Raw genomic sequence first — 15564 nt, forward strand, 5'->3', positions numbered from 1 at the left:
ACCCTCTCCTCCAAGGCTGGCGCCCCACTTCAGGGTCATGAGTTTAAAGGGGGAAGGGCTGCAGCTGGGATCATGCTCTTGGGGGCTTGCACTCCCGGGTGGGGGCGGGTGGCACTGCCCACCCATGGGCTAGTGTCCTTGCGGCTACACTCTTGGGACAGCCACAGCGGCCCTGCCCCATCCCAGTGATGGGTGTCTGGGCAGAGATGGCAAGCACTGAGGCACCTCTGGTGACCCTCTGCAAAGCAGAACCCACGGCACCTGCACATCACCCTCTACTCCCCTCTCCCTCACCACGCAGACCTGCTCCTCCACCTCCCAAGTACACCTCCATGCCCGTGCAGGGCCTAGCCTTCTCCTTGGCCTGTCCCCCAGCCTGGGCACAACGTCTTCCTCTCAGACAGTCTGACCCTGCCGTGGCCTGCTCAGTGCTTTTGCATGGCTTCTCTTTGTTCTTGGGGCAGAGACAGAGCTCCCCACCCCAGCACATGGGGCTGCGTTACTTTCCCGTGGCTGTTGTGATGTTAATTTTATGAATCAAGTTGACTTGAGCCCCAGGGTGCCCAGCCAGTTGGTCAAACATTATTCTGGGTGTGTCTGTGAGGGTGTTTTGGATGGTATTAATGCTCTGTAGACTGCCTTCCCTAATGTGAGTGGCCTTATCCAATTCGTTGAAGGCCTAAATAGAAAGGCCAGTTCTCCCCTGAGTAAGAGAAAATTCTTCCTGATGCCTTTGGACTTGAACTGAAACATCAGCTCTTCCTGGATCTCAGACCATCTGGCCTTCAGATGGAAACTACACTATCGGCTCTCCCGGGCCCCCGGCTTGCTGGCTCACCCTGCAGATCTTGAGATTTGCCTGTCTCCATAACTGCAAAAACCAATTGCTTATAATAAATCTCTTTCTGTATCTTTCTCTCTCTCTCTCTATGCTGCCTAATGGTTCTGCTTCTCTGGAGAACCCTGACTGATATAGATGCTTCGAACAACAAAAATGTGTGCTCCTACAGTCTGGAGGCCAGAAGTCTGCAGTCGGTTTCACTGGGCTGAGGTCAAGGTGTGGGCGAACCGTGCTCCCGGGCAGGACCCGGCCTCTTCCAGCTTCTGGTGGCCGCGCCCTCTAACCTCTGCTTCTGTGTTCACTACCTCAAGATCCTGGACTTAACCCCATCTTCAGTACTTTTACCATATGGGGTAGCAGGGGTTAGGACCTGGTCTCTCTGAGGCCACCGTCCTTCAGTACAGGACCTTCGCTGTCCCAGCCACTGTGGACTTCTCTGGTCTATCTTGGCCACGAGATCCCCCGGCACAGCAGAGTCTGGTAGATGAGGGATGGGTGGACGAGTGGAGACCCGAGGCTTGCTCGGAGACCGTCTCTTCTGAGCAGGTCTCTACACAGCCCTCATGCATGTGGGCACGTTTGGTGGCTGAGTTGGTCGGCGTGAGGTGAGACACGCCACAGTCATCGTGGCAGTTTCCTGAGACTCCAATAGCAACGTCTCAGCCGCCTGCTGTGTTCCTAGACACAATCAAGGTGAGTTCCATTCCTTCCTCACGTTTTCCTTCATCTCTAAAACCTGTCTGCAGTGCTGCAACGGACATCTCTTGCTTTAATAATCAGAAGGAAGTTCATCGTTAACCTTTCCGATGCCTGGAGCCCTGGGGAAGCCAGGCCTCAGTGGTAACCGGGGTCCACTGAGCCCCTACTGAATACTGTCAGAGCATCCTGGCTGGTTTTCCTCCTAAAATAGGGCTTGTTATGAGACCTTCCAAACTGCGCTCAGGCCTAGAGCAGTTTTCTTTTCTTTCTTTTTTTTTTTTAAAAAAAGATGACCGGTAAGGGGATCTTTACCCTTGCCTTGGTGTTGTCAGCACCACGCTCACCCACTGAGCAAACCGGCCATCCCTGTATGGGATCCGAACCCGGGGCCTTGGTGTTATCAGCACCACACTGTACCGAGTGAGCCACGAGCCGGCCCCTTAGAGCAGTTTTCTGAAGTGCCAATGCCTGCCTGTATTCCTCGTCCCTGTCCCAGACCCATTAATTGAGTCAGTTCTGAGATTCTGACCCATCCAGGGGGCTCTCCAGGGTCCCCATCCTCTTTTGGGCCTGTGCCTGTCACCTGCCCTGGTCCCTGACTCGGTCCCCATCCCACTCCTGACAGTAGCCTCCTTCCCTCTGCCCTGGTCCCTGGGACCTGCCTCCCCTTCCTCCCTCACCGCTGCCCTTCCCTCCTTCCCTTACGCTCCAGCTCCCCAAACTTGCGTCCGATAGACCCACTTTGTCCCTGCAGGTGGATTGGGCAGGGCTCTTGGAACTCTTTTGCTTCCTGGGCTCTCAGTCCCCACGCCCCACCATCTCCAGGGCACTTCTCAGCCGCAGCAGCAAAAGCAGAAACCTGGGTGGCAAAGAGCACGGGCTTTGTGACCAGAAAGCTGTGTTCAAATTCCAGCACTTCCACTTTCCAGGTCTGTGACCTTGGATGAGTTACTGGGACTCAGTTAACCCAGCTGTAAAATGGGGGTAACAAGAAGGATTCCCATTGCCAGGTGCAAAAGGATACTGCACGTACATCACTTGGCACAGCTGGGCGCACAGGCAGGGCCCAGTGAACGTTAGCTTCCTTTGTTCTCTTAACCTCTTTGTACCTCATCTGTAAAGTGGGTACAGTGGTGCCGCCAGCCTCCCGGGATGACTGGTGATGGCGAGGATTAATGAATGGATATCTGTAGAGAGCTTAGAACAGGGTCTGGCCCCAAGTAAGTGCCATATACTTGACAGTGATGACTGTTGACATGACACTATCACAATAGGAACCAGGGCAGAGGCAGGAAGTGGAAGGAGGTTCCTGGAGGATTTAGGGTTTCCTGTTCATTGCTCATGGATGTGATCAGAGAAGCCAGGGGCAGGATCAGCACCTTCCTTGGATGTGATTGTGGGACCACTCACTGTTCTTGGTTTCTGTCTCTGTCCCCCTCCTCCTGACCCTGGTGGTGGCCCAGGAGGAGCAGCCTGGTCGGAGCCCATGGACCAGCCCGTGTACACAAAGAGCAGGCCCTGGGTGCAGAGGAACGGACACACAGTCACGGTCTGCAACGAGTGGGGAGGGCCGGGGCGGCAGTGGGATTTGGCCTTCCTCAGACTGCCGAAGGGGCCAAAGTGCTCAGTTTTAGTGACAGGTGAGTGGGTGGATGCATGGAGAGCTGGATCAGTGGATGATGGGGTGGGCAGATGCTCTGATGGTGGGCACGTCGGTGGCTGGATCTACAGATGGCTGATCGATGGATGCATGAACTGTGGGTGGATAGTGGATTGACGGATGGATGAATCCATGGATGACTGGATGGATTGACAGATGGCTGGATCAATACATAGGCAGAATGCTATATGGTAGATGGGTAGGAGGATGGATGGACGGATGGCTGGATAGACACAGCTTCTTGCATTGAACAGTTATCGAATTGATATCAATCAAGTAGAATATAATGTAAAGGAATGGAGGGGTAGGCAGCAGAAGGCCCCTCCAAGGTCCCAGAATGACCTCTGGGTCTATACAGAGGCCACAGGGCTTGCTCCAGGACAGTTGGGAGCCAGGGTCAGGGTAAGGACGAGCCAATCCCTCATTCTCTGCAGCCTGTAGAGCCGGGGCCCCTTTCCGTCTCCTGTCTCCAGGCTCGGTGGGCATTCAGCTGTGCACCTGGCTGGGTTAGATCTTCCAGCCACTCTTAACTCTGTTTGCCCTGTTCTTGGTGAGTTAGGTGGGCCTGGGAGCTCGGATGTGGGGTTGACCTTTGGAGTTGGTGGGTTGGGAGGGACTGCATCTTAGGAGCAGAGGCGAGGGTCAGCGTGAGGCAGAGAGCCCAGCTGCTGTCTCAGGCTAGCCCAGGAGCCTGAATCCTTGAGAGGAACGTAAGCACCGTCCCCTGTGGGTGGGGTGGGTGGGCTGGAAACTCGGGTCTTTTCCCACCTGCTCTGTGACTTGGGTTACTGCTTCCTTGTATGGACCTTCATGGGCTGGATTGGGAGGTCCCCTGGACCTTGTAGGAGCCAGCATGGGGGTGGGAGCCTCAGAGATATGTCAGAAGCCCTTCCCTGGCTATCTCTGTGCTAACACTGCCCCAACCCAGTTGACAGTGCAGGGAGGACCCTGGGTAGGACTGCCTGGCTGTCCCCGGTGGGCTGCTGGGGGTTCTGGGGCAGATGGGGGAGCCACAGTAAGACTGGTGGGGGAGCGTGGTGCAGGCAGAGACGAGGCTGCCAGACGCGGGCTGGCGTCCAGGCTGTGCACGGAGGAGACTGTGCTCCAGCTAATTAGCTCCCGCCCACCACATCCTCCCCTCCTCCCACACACAGTCTCACGTGCAGGCTGCTCATACACCCCGAATCACCCTGCACGCCCAGATCCGCCCCAGCCCCCTCCACATCCTCTGCAGATGCCCACAGCAGCGCACCCACTTGCCCCCCAATTTCCCATCACCACTGCCCACACTGCCTGGAGACACAGTTGCAGCCTCCTCCCTGAGGGCACCGGCACCCCTGCAGGCGCACTTACCCACACTGAGAGCGTCCACATCCACACGCCTCCATGTGGACATGCCCCCCGCTTCCCAGCCCCCAGGCTGGGCAGAGTCATAGCAGGGGTCTCCATGGGTCCTTGGTGGACCACCTATCCCTATGTCCTCCCACCAAAATGAATAGGTCTTGGGGGTGGGCACCCCATTTCCTGCCTCTCTGAGCCTCAGTCACCCCATGTGTGCAACAGGCTGATGATGTCCTGGGAGCCTGGATATTCCTGCTGCACAGCCTGACATCCTCTTCCAGGCCCCTCTGGCTGAGACTGACCTGGTGCCTCCTGAAGGCCACTCCTCCCCACCCACCCCAGAAAATCTGCTTGTGCGTCCCCCAACTCCACAGGCCACTCCAGCCCCCACACCTTTGCCTTCTGCTCCAACCTGGCTCTGTGACAACCCCCCTTCCAGCCACACCTTCCCCCACCCAGCCTCAGTCTTCCTTCCCACTGTGCACAGGCCATCACCTGAGTCCCAGCCTCCCTGTGGGTGACCCAGTAACTGCCCCGGGCTCTCAACCCTCAAACCCTGAGGCTCCCACAACCCTCCCAATGTCCTTCCCATGGCACACCCAATTCCATCAGCACCAGCTTGCTCTGCTGCTAAAAACCTGTGTCCCCAAAACTGCTCTTTGGCCATCCCCCCAAGCCCCAACCCAGGATGCCCCGCACCTGGCTCTTGGTCTCCAGACTCCTCCACTTTCTTCTCCCTGTCTAGTCCCTCTTGGCCTGTCTGGACTCTTGTTCCCATCACGTGAGTCCCTCCACTCCCTGTGAGTCCTCACCTCCCTCACTCCTGTCCCACCTGGTAAGACCCCAAGCCCGGAAGTGCCCGAAGCCCTTTGCCACACCAGAGCCAAGCTGCAGGGCTCAGCTAGAGTGACTGACCATCTGCTGCAGATGCCACCCCTGAGTTTCCCTTCTTGGGCATTGGCTCCTCTCCTGAGTGCCCAGGGGATGTGGAAGCCAAGCCTGCTGCCACCAAATATTTACACCCGCCTGGGCCCTCCTCATGGCCACTGGGCTCAGACCTGCATCTTGCCTGCCTCTGACATGCTGTTGGTTACACCCACCTCCCACCCTCCCCCAGAATCAATCCTGTGCTACGAGATCCATGTGCTGCAGGTGCTTAGAAAACAAAAGCAAACCTGCCCTCGACTGCTCAGCCTGCCCCAGCTCCTGTCCCAGCTCCTCCCCTTCGTGGAAGAATCTGCGGGAGGAAGGGCGCCTACACTTGCCATCTGCCTTTGGTCGTCTCCCACCCAAGGCTGCTCCCGCAGCAGGCTTCTACTCCCTGCTTCTCTGCAGCTGTGGTTTCCAGGCCACCCCGTTCCTGTGCTGCAAGCTCCTGGTGCCACTGCAAGGAGGCATGCGCTGTGCCTGCTCTGTGGCCCAGGAGGCACATCCCCATGAGCCACGTGGTAGGGGTGGGTGCTCCTGGGCTGCTGGCTTCCACCACGGTTTGCCCAGTGGAAAGTGCCAGCAGGGCACTGGAGGGCAGGAAAGTGAGTTGAGGTACAGATTTCCAGCTTCCTTCCTGCCAAGTGCTGTAGGCTGGCTGCATCCCTGAACATAGGACCCCCATCCTCCCACGGGTCCTTTCACCCAGCCCTACCCTCTGGCTCCAGGTCCCAGTAACTGTGTCTGTGGCCTTGTTTTTCCAGGCCTGAGGGTGGGGTAACTGTGCTTGCTCTTATTACCCCAGAAGACTGAACTGCCTCCACCCTGCCCACACTTTCGTACACCTCTGCTTTACCAGGCTGTCCTGCCATCAGTTGGTTTGCATGGGCAGTGGTCTCCTGCGGGCACCCGACTGGCATGGTCTTCGTGTCCTGCAACCCAGGGAGAGTCCTTTCTGAGGCTTCACAGCGGCACCCTGCACTGTAGTCTACACTCGTCTTCCTGAATTTCTCTTTTCTGTGGGCACCTGGCAGCCCATAATTGCTTGGTTCTGTGGAATGCACACAGGTTCTGCCCGGGGTGTTTATTCATGACCCGGTCCCCCGACCCCGTGCGGGCTGGGCCCAGGGGCCTCCGGGTCTCTACTTGCTTTCACCTTGCCTGGTGGCCTCACTCGGCTGCCTTGCCCACACCTGAGTGTCAGTGGGTGCTAAATAAGCATGGACCGCTCCCAGCACCCAGCTGCCCTCGGGCACCTGTGCAGAGATGTCTCAGGGAAGCACCTGAACACCCTGCCAACCAGCTTCTCCTCAGTGCCCCGTCTCAGACTTGGGACCACCGTCCACCTGGTGTGCAAACCAGGTCTTCCTCCTCCAGCCACACCTCCCTCTGTCCCCAGCCTGCTGATGGCCACTCCTAAATGCTCCCTCCATTAGCCCTTCTTGTCGTCTCTGCTCCCACCTCCCCAGGCCTGGTCCTCGTTCCTCCCCGGCATGGAGGCAGCTCCTGCCTTCAAACCATCTGCCAGCCAGTGGGCTGAACTGTGGCCTTCCCAGGGTCACTCTCTTCCTCAGCGAGGCCTCTCCATAGCCCTTGCCACTCAGCTCCCACCTCCAGGCTCCAGCCACTGCCAACTGCTTTCCTGTCCATGTACAGTTGGGGTCATCTTTGACACGAGGTTGCCTCTGCGAGTGTCACCATTCCTCTCTGGGTTTGCCGGGCGAACTCCATAACATCTCTGCTTAAGTGACACATGCATGGCGACTGCTGTCATATCTGTCTCTGGGACGCTGCAGTGCCCGCCTGTGCAGGTGGAGCAGGCATTGAGGCCAGCATGCCCTACAGACCTCTCGACCTGTCATTCAAGTTCAGGCCACCCAGGGGGGCCAGGACCCCACCTGCTGTCCTGCAGCCCTGCCTGCGGCAGTGGTTAAGAGAAAGTATGACCCCTTCCCTCCTCCACCCCATAATGTTGGGGTCAGTGTCAGGGACTCCTCTCAGGGAGGACAGTTGGCTTCCTCCTTCCTGTAATACAGGAGTGCCCATGACCCCGTCCAGTGAGGAACGCTTATTGGGGTTGGGAGAGGAGCCCCTGGCACTCCACAGCCCTGGCGTTGCCCACCTGGGGGGCTCTCCAGCTTGCCCTTCCTGACTCCTCCCAGGCCTCCTGGTTCCGAGTCCTCCCAGACCCTTTCAGACCCCCACTGACTGCTTGCTGGGTGGTGACGCTGGAGTCATGATTGTCGACACCACTCCAGGGAGAAGCGGGCTGCTGAGCTTTGCGAGAGTGGGCAGGTGGTGCTGAGGGACATGGGGGATGGGCGAGGGTGACCGCGAGCTAAGGGCCCTGCGCAGCAGCGTCCACCCTGAGCCGGCTGGCAGGGTCCAGCCTGGGCCGCCCGTGGCCTCGGATAACCCCCTGGCAGCCTCCTGCTCAGGGACGCCGCGGCGGGGAGAGCAGCACGTTGGCTCGCGACATGGAGTGTTTGTCATGTTCTGCGATGTGGTCGTGGACGCCTGCCATCATTTATCATTATAATTAAGCACAATTTGGCAGGGGGGAGGGTGGGGGAGCTGTCAGACCTGCTCTTCCTGCCTCCTCGCAACGGCAGAGCGAACCCCAGCAGCATAGGCAGAAGGGGTTCGTGCTGGCGAGTGGTGGCCGGAGTGGGGGCTGTCTCCTGCCCTGCCCTCTCCTGACCACCCCTGCTCACAAGGTTGAAGTCACCCTTGCACCAGGAGACCAGCCCTGTCACCAGCCCAGGCCGCTGGGGGCCAACTGCTGACCCCAGGACACCCAGTGTCCCACAAGTGGTGTCCTGGCCCCCAGTTTGGCTGAAGGTGGATCCAGAAGGGCCCAGCTTGAGGCCAGGTGCCATCCTGCAGGGGGAAGGTGGGGTCTGGCCCAGGGAAAGGCTGGATACAGTGCTGAGGGTGTCTGCCTCTCCTTCCTGGCCTGGGGCTCTTGGGCCAGTCACTTTCCCTCTTGGGGCCTCCAGTTCCACCTCTGCACAATGGTGGTTGGGAGGAGTATTGAGAGAAAGTGGGCAAAGCAGTCCCACCATTTTCTCACCCACCCCCCACTTGTCCACCTCTCAGGACTCTGCCCACACATCAAACCCTCAGGGAGACCTGCCTGGGCCCTCAGAGGGGTTCCCTGCCAGGCCTTCTTCTTACACAGTCTCCTGCTGCTTATTGCCACTTAATGACATGCAGACTGTCTTAAACGTCTCTCTTCCTCACCAAAATGTAAGTTCCAGAGGGCGAGAATAGCGCTTGCAGGGTATTCCTTGTGTCGCAGCAACTGACACAAAAAATGAGTGAATAAGTGAATGATGTGCACTCGTCAGATGGACCAGTGCATTCACTCATGGGAGGCTCACTTGCTGGTCCTCTGTCCTGGGCGCTGGGCTGGGACTCAGAGACAAATACAATACAGTGTGTTTGTGAATGACTAAAGGAAAGCATTGAGTGACAGGGATACTACAGGCACCCCTAACTTGCACAGGAGGAGAAATGTTAGGGGGCTTCCAGAAGAGATGAAATCTGAGCTAAGACTGAAGGAGGAGTTGGCATGGAACAAACTCAGAAATAAGGAATCCTCAAAGAGAGTGCGAATGCTTCTGAGAGGGCATTGAGGCCTGGGTCTTGGGATGCTTCCTGGCCAGCATGGGTCAGAGATCGTCATTCATCAGAGATCTTCCCTCAGAAAGGCAGGAGCTGTAGTATGAGGCTTGCTCCTCGAGGTCTGCTCATAGCCTGGCTTCTCTGCAGACCAGAGATGGCAATGAGGTTTTATCTTATTTGTCAATTTTGATCACACAGTCACCTTGTGCACTGTGTTGAGAAGGATTCTGATGTTCAATATAAGCACAGTGGGAAAGATGGGTGGTTGATTAGTGATGTCTGCCATGAGTGCAGAAGGCACAAGTCAGGACACGTGTGCTATGGATTTGGATTTAGCATTTCTCTTCTAGACTGTAGAGCACAGACTATCAGACAGAAAAAGTTCTTGGACATTGGGTCAAAACCTTTCATGTTATTGTAGAGGAAACTGAGGCAGGCATAGGGAGGTTCAGGGACATCACAAATCCATGACAGAACAGGACTTGAGCCCCAGCTGCTCAGGCCCTTTCCCCTCTCCAGGCTGGCTCCCTGTTCTGCTGGCTGGGAGGCCACCCCAGTTAGGAGAGGGATCTCAGGCTGCGTCTGCAGAGTGACATGTGGGAAATAGTCTGGGTGGCCTGGAGCAGGGCAGGGCTGTGGAGAGAGGAGTGAAAGTTTGGGGGGCCCAGGGATCTGGTTCTTGTCCTGCCTGGCCCTCCCTGCCATGTGAGTCCTCGGGTCCTCATCGGGCACTTACCTTGTTTTCCCCTGTGTTCTCCCAGGCCCTGCACATGGTAAGTGGGCAGCAAATGGTCATGATGGCCATTTTTAACCCCACAACCTTGGTCAAGACCCAGAGAGCTGGTGGGGCAGCAGGGCTCCTGGAGCCTGAGTCACTTGAGAGGGCTGTGGAGAGAGGAGTGAAAGTTTGGGGGGCCCAGGGATCTGGTTCTTGTCCTGCCTGGCCCTCCCTGCCATGTGAGCCCTCGGGTCCTCATCGGGCACTTACCTTGCTTTCCCCTGTGTTCTCCCAGGCCCTGCACATGGTAAGTGGGCAGCAAATGGTCATGATGGCCATTTTTAACCCCACAGCCTTGGTCAAGACCCAGAGAGCTGGTGGGGCAGCAGGGCTCCTGGAGCCTGAGTCACTTGAGGTTGAGCTGTGGGTGACAGGAACCTGATCCCGAGGGATAACGGATCCAGGAAATGATCTCTTACTTGGCCTGGCCTGGCACCATGGTCCTGCATGCTTCAGGGGGTGCCCAGGATGTCCTACATTGGGGGTCTGGCAGGGCTGGGTGGCTGGAGGGAAGAGCTGGAGTAGTCTGAGCTGTGGGCACAAAGCAGGGGTGTGGGGGGACAGGGACCAAGGGCTCCTTCCCAGGAATGCAGTGACCACTCCCTCCCTTCCCCCTGTGGCTTCCAACTGGGGAGGACCCCCACCCCTCCTAGTTCCTCTAGGCTTCCCATAGCCATGGACCACCGGAGCCAATGCTAAGGCAGAGAGCTGACTCCCAACTGTCCCCCAAACCTGTGTGAGCCCCCTCCCTCACCTCCTGATTCTAGATCTCCCCTACCCACTCCCAAAGGCTCGGGAGACTGCCTGCGGTGCCCCTTTGTATACTGTGAAGTCCTGCAGCTATCTTGGCTGTGTCTTTTCCCTCCCCGGGAGCACGACTTGGACATCCAGGGTGAGGAGTCCGGGTTTGGGGCCTTGGGGCCAGGCTGGGTGCCCAGGAAGGTACTGGAGCTGCAGTTCTGCAGGGCTTGGCATGAGCGGACCTTTCCCCAGGGCTGGTCTGTCGCAATCCTTCTTGGCCTCAGACCCCTGTTTCTCTGGCAATTGCAGGTTTTCTCGGCTGTGATTTGGACAATGGTTTTTCCCTTTTAAACAAGCACTCTGGAAAAAAGGGGCTCTAGCTTTGAATGAGCTGGCTTCAATTGTTCCACTTTTTTCCACAAACAGCATCCCGTCCCCGCCCCCAGCTGCCCCATCCAAGTGTTTCCAGGCCCAGTGGTAGCCTGGGGGTCACTCTGGGGTGGGGTTGTGGGCTGGAGTGGTTCACCGGGTCTTGGCCTGTCCCGTGACCTCTTGGGCCTGGGGTATCCTGACACGTAGCCTTTGGGGCCACATTGTCCGGTCCCTTTAGTGTCCTGCCTGCTCCCATGCGGCTCAGGAAGCATTTCGTGCACGCCCCTGTGTGCCAGGCGCAGGCCGGGGCCCTCTGCTCACATTCCTGCCTCTCAGCAGCCCCAACCTGAGGGCTCAGAGGAGCAGACAGTTGGCAAATGGCAGGAGGGGGTTCTGAGCTGAGTGTACTCAGGGAAGCAGAACCCTCCCGTGGTAATCGTGACCTCCCTGGTGTCCCGAGCATTACAGTTTCCACCTCCGTCCTCACAGCCGCCCCACCCTGGATGCCCACCGCAGATTCTGATGCCTGCTTGGTGGCCAATCTCACTTCCATTCCCGGCATCAGTGGACTCAGGCTCAGAGAGGGAGAGAAACCTGCCCAAAGCCAGACAGCTGTACGCGATGGGGCAGGGACTGCACAGCAGATCTGTGTGGCCCCTGGTGTGAGGAAGGTGGAACTCAGGTGTCGACACCAGCCTCTGTCCCACGTGGGAGGCTCAGGAATGACTCTCTACGTGAAGGGCCCGGTCATGTGTGGCCCATCAAAGTGCCTCAGAAATGAGCTCCTCCACCCCCTACCCCACTCCATGACGGGGGGTGATGAGGACTTGAGGGTTCCTCTGGCTCAACGCCGATTTCGGTGATGGGGAAACCAAGGTCAAGGTGAAACAGGGTAGCAGAGGTAGAGACAGGGCTGGGGTTAGGATCCTCTGGGCCTGCTCAGCTCTGCCATCCCAGGGTCCCAGTGACGTCCTCTCTTGGGCAATGAAGGGAGAACTCTCAGCTCCTTCCTCACAAGATCCTGGGCTCTGCCTGAGGCAACAGAAGACTGGACATGGCATAGAGAGGTTGGTTCTGATCATCCTAGGGGTCCTGCTCTGCTGGGATCTTTGAATCCCCACATCTGCCCTCTGTGACTCTGCTGTCACCCCATAGTGCACAGAGGAGAAGGAGTCATGGTGACATTGTACGTATGCGTGGTCCTCACCCCGTGGCTTCTGCACAGCCCTTGCAGCGCTGTGGATTGCTCTGGGCCCACCACCGTAGGGCTCAAGGCAGAGGCCACAGGTACTCACCCTGTGGTTCCCTTGGGGTCCTCAGGGAAGGGCTCTCCCCAGGCCAGTCCTGGCCACCCCCCTCCCTCACCTCCGTCTTTCCTCCTGTTGTGTCTGTCTCTGTGTTCCCAGTGCCTGCCCAGGGCTTGGTGGGTCCTTTTTGAATAAAAGAATAGTCCCTGTAGGCAGGACAGCTCTATACAGAAAATATACTGGCATTTTCAACTTTTGTTAACAACGACATCACGAACTTGTGATGATTTAAAAACAAAACCAAAAACAAAACCTCTATTAGTCATAAAAAATGAACACCCTTCATTTTGCTGTGTGTAGATGCAGTGGCAGAGGCCGCTGTGGAAGCTGGATTTCTCATGGTTTTGAGACCCGGCCCCATGGGCTAAGATTTCGGAAGCGAGGAGCTGGGCTTATGACTTCTGGAGTCCCTCCCAGCCAGCCACAGGCTTCTGGCCCTGGCTGCCCAGCAGTCCCTTCAGTGCATGCAGACTCCAAGGAGGTGACAGGGTCCTGGCTCAAGGCCAAGCCCTGGATATTGTCAGGGAGGTGCAGGATGAATCCACTGTAACCCGGCACGGTGAGTCCTGTGGCACCTGGGTCCCTACAGCCAGGCAGCCTGTCAGACCAGCTCCGGAGAGTCACCCCGCCTGTGGGCAGGCCATGCCCTGCAACCATCAATGTTTCCCCAGGACCTACTTGGTGCCAGGCTCAGCCCTGAGGCAATCCCTAGGGTCCCTGATATACCCAAAGACCTCCCACTTGTCCCCCTGGGATGCTTCGCTCCCTCTGGCGGCTTCCCTACTGGGAGTTTTGGGGGTGACGACGGGAAGATGGCTTAGCGGTGACGGCTTAGCGGTCCCGCCTTCTGTTCTAACCCTTGGAGTAAACAGGAACATTAAATCACTACTTGGGGGTCAGGAAACTGGAAATAATCAAAACACAGTGTCCTGTCCTCGGCCTGGGCACTGGGCCGCCTGTCACCGACCCAGCCCTGCTGCCTGGGGCTTTCCCAGCCCTGCCTCCGCCCAACTTGCTGCTTCCCCCAGAGCCAGGGACCCCGCCCTGGGGTACAATTAGTAAGGCGGCAGCTGCCCCACCCACACTCGGGCACCACCCAGTGGGGATGTCACCACGAGGCCGAGGCCAGGCTTTGTAGCCGCTCGAGTGCTGGGCCACCTTCCCACCAGCTCTCAGAACCCAGGGGTGGGGATGGGCAGGGGGACAGCCTCTGGGGGTGGTGCGGGAGCTGGGAACTCGCTCCCACTGCCCTTTCTCTGCTTCAGGGCAGGCGCCGTCCTGCAGGCTGGCCCTACCTGCCTCCCCATGACCCAGAGGCCAGAGGCCAGTGAGACGGGCCTGGGCACACAGGGTGGGGGGAGGGGCCTTCTCTCCCATCATGGAGCACCCCGGGCCACAGATGACCTTTCTGACTGACCCTCTTCCCACTGTGCACTGCAAATGCTTGTAGGCCTCCCAGAAGCCCCCCATGGCCACTTCCTAAAGGGGAGACTGAGGCCCAGAGAGGCGAAGTGGCTTGAACCCAGCCATGGTGGCTCCAAAGACCTCGCTCCTTCCTCGTGAGGGCTGTCATCCTGCTGCCCTTGGTGATGGGCTGGTCTCTCCTCTGTCCTCTGCCCCTGTCTTCTCTTCCCCAGCACGGAGCCTCCAGTCCTGTCCCCGACCCCTAGTAGCAGAGTCTTCACTTTGCCACCTGCTAAGGCCAGCTCCTGGAGGGGCAGTACCTTCTGGCTTCCCTTCCTTCCCTTCTCCTGCTTTTCCATCCAGGGGGCTGGGGAAGGGCCCAAGGCCCGGAGCCATAGCAGGAGCAGGGGATTAAGACTGAGCCAGGGTTCAGGGCAGGACTGGACCAGGATTGGGGAAGAGTGGGGCCCCTTGGGAAAGGAATGCGTTGTTAGTCCCAGAGAAGGAGTGAGGCTGGGCTGGGCTTGGGTTGGTGTCAGGTGGGTGGGGTTGAGGGGAAGGTGGGTACAGACAGCAGCGTAGACTGAGGCATGGGGCCTGAGACAGTAGGTGGGCATTGCTGACAGGAGGCGGGTGCTGGATTCAGGAGAGAGCCAACCATCCAGCATCTGCAGTGCTCCACTGGCCTCACCACATGCTACAGGCCAACCAACGTCCCCACTGAAATCTCCATCACATGCTCGAGGGGGCAGTCAGGCCGGAAGGTCACAAGAACCAAAGAATTAACTCCCCACATGTCTCCCCCCCCCAGAGCAGCCCTCAACCAGTGACTGCCAATGACTGTTGATAGCAGGTGGACAAGGACCCCAGCTCCCTTGCTCCTCGGGGGGTACACCTGAGGTGGGCATGGTCTACACTGGGAATAAGCTCTGGTTTCACACAGTGGTAATGTGCTTTGCAGCACACTGCCCTTTGTGGCTTTTTTCCTGCCCTGCGGACTTCCCCACAGCTGTTCTGGTGTGTCCTGGGATCCCCTCTCACCAAAACTACGTGCACTGCATTCCCTGTCTAGGGTTGGCTTCAGGGGATCCATACTGAATCTGGGAATATTGGCACATGGTGGCAGGTGAGGTTAGAAAGATAGGCAGGGGCTCTGTCAGGACGATGCTGGGGACAGATGAAGGAGCTCAAGTTTTTCCTGGAGAAGCCAGGAGCTGTGGGAAGGTTTGGGTTTTAAAAATATTACTCTGTTTGTTTAGTGGACTGGAGTGGGTGGGCCTGGGGACAGGAGAGAAGAGTTCTGGACAGTGAGACGTGTGGGGACATTGCTGGCAGGCCTCTTGGGAAGATCTTGTCTTCCCTGGTGAGAGAAGCTAAGTGAGAAGGAATTCCCTCCCTGCCCCCTTCCTGCTTCCTGCCTTTGAACATTGTGTGAGGGTTTGATGTTTGGAGCAGGGGCAGCCATTTTATAGCAATGAGGACAGGCCAAGAGAAGTCATCGGGGGCTGGCCTGGGGCTGTTGAACCAATGCCAGCAGCCACTGACCTACACACTCCTCGTTATGCCAGAAAAACAAACCACCCTTGGTTTAAGTCCCCACAGTTCACTGGTCTTTCTATTATTTGCAGCCAAAGGCATTCCTAAATAATACAGGATTCGGTACCAGGAGTGGGGTTGGAAACAATCGTTCAGCACCAAACCAGCAGAGTCTGCTGTGACAGGAGGAGGTGGATCATGTGTCAGTGTTGGAAATGCTGACTAGGAGGCCCCTGAGGGTCATCGGGATAGATGTGCCCAGAAGGCAGCTGGACACACCACTAGAGCCCAAGAGAGTGGCTGCTGGACACAGATGTGGATGGTGGCTGAG

This window comes from Galeopterus variegatus, unplaced genomic scaffold (assembly GCF_000696425.1).
Source record: "Galeopterus variegatus unplaced genomic scaffold, G_variegatus-3.0.2 Scaffold2465, whole genome shotgun sequence".
NCBI lineage: Eukaryota > Metazoa > Chordata > Mammalia > Dermoptera > Cynocephalidae > Galeopterus > Galeopterus variegatus.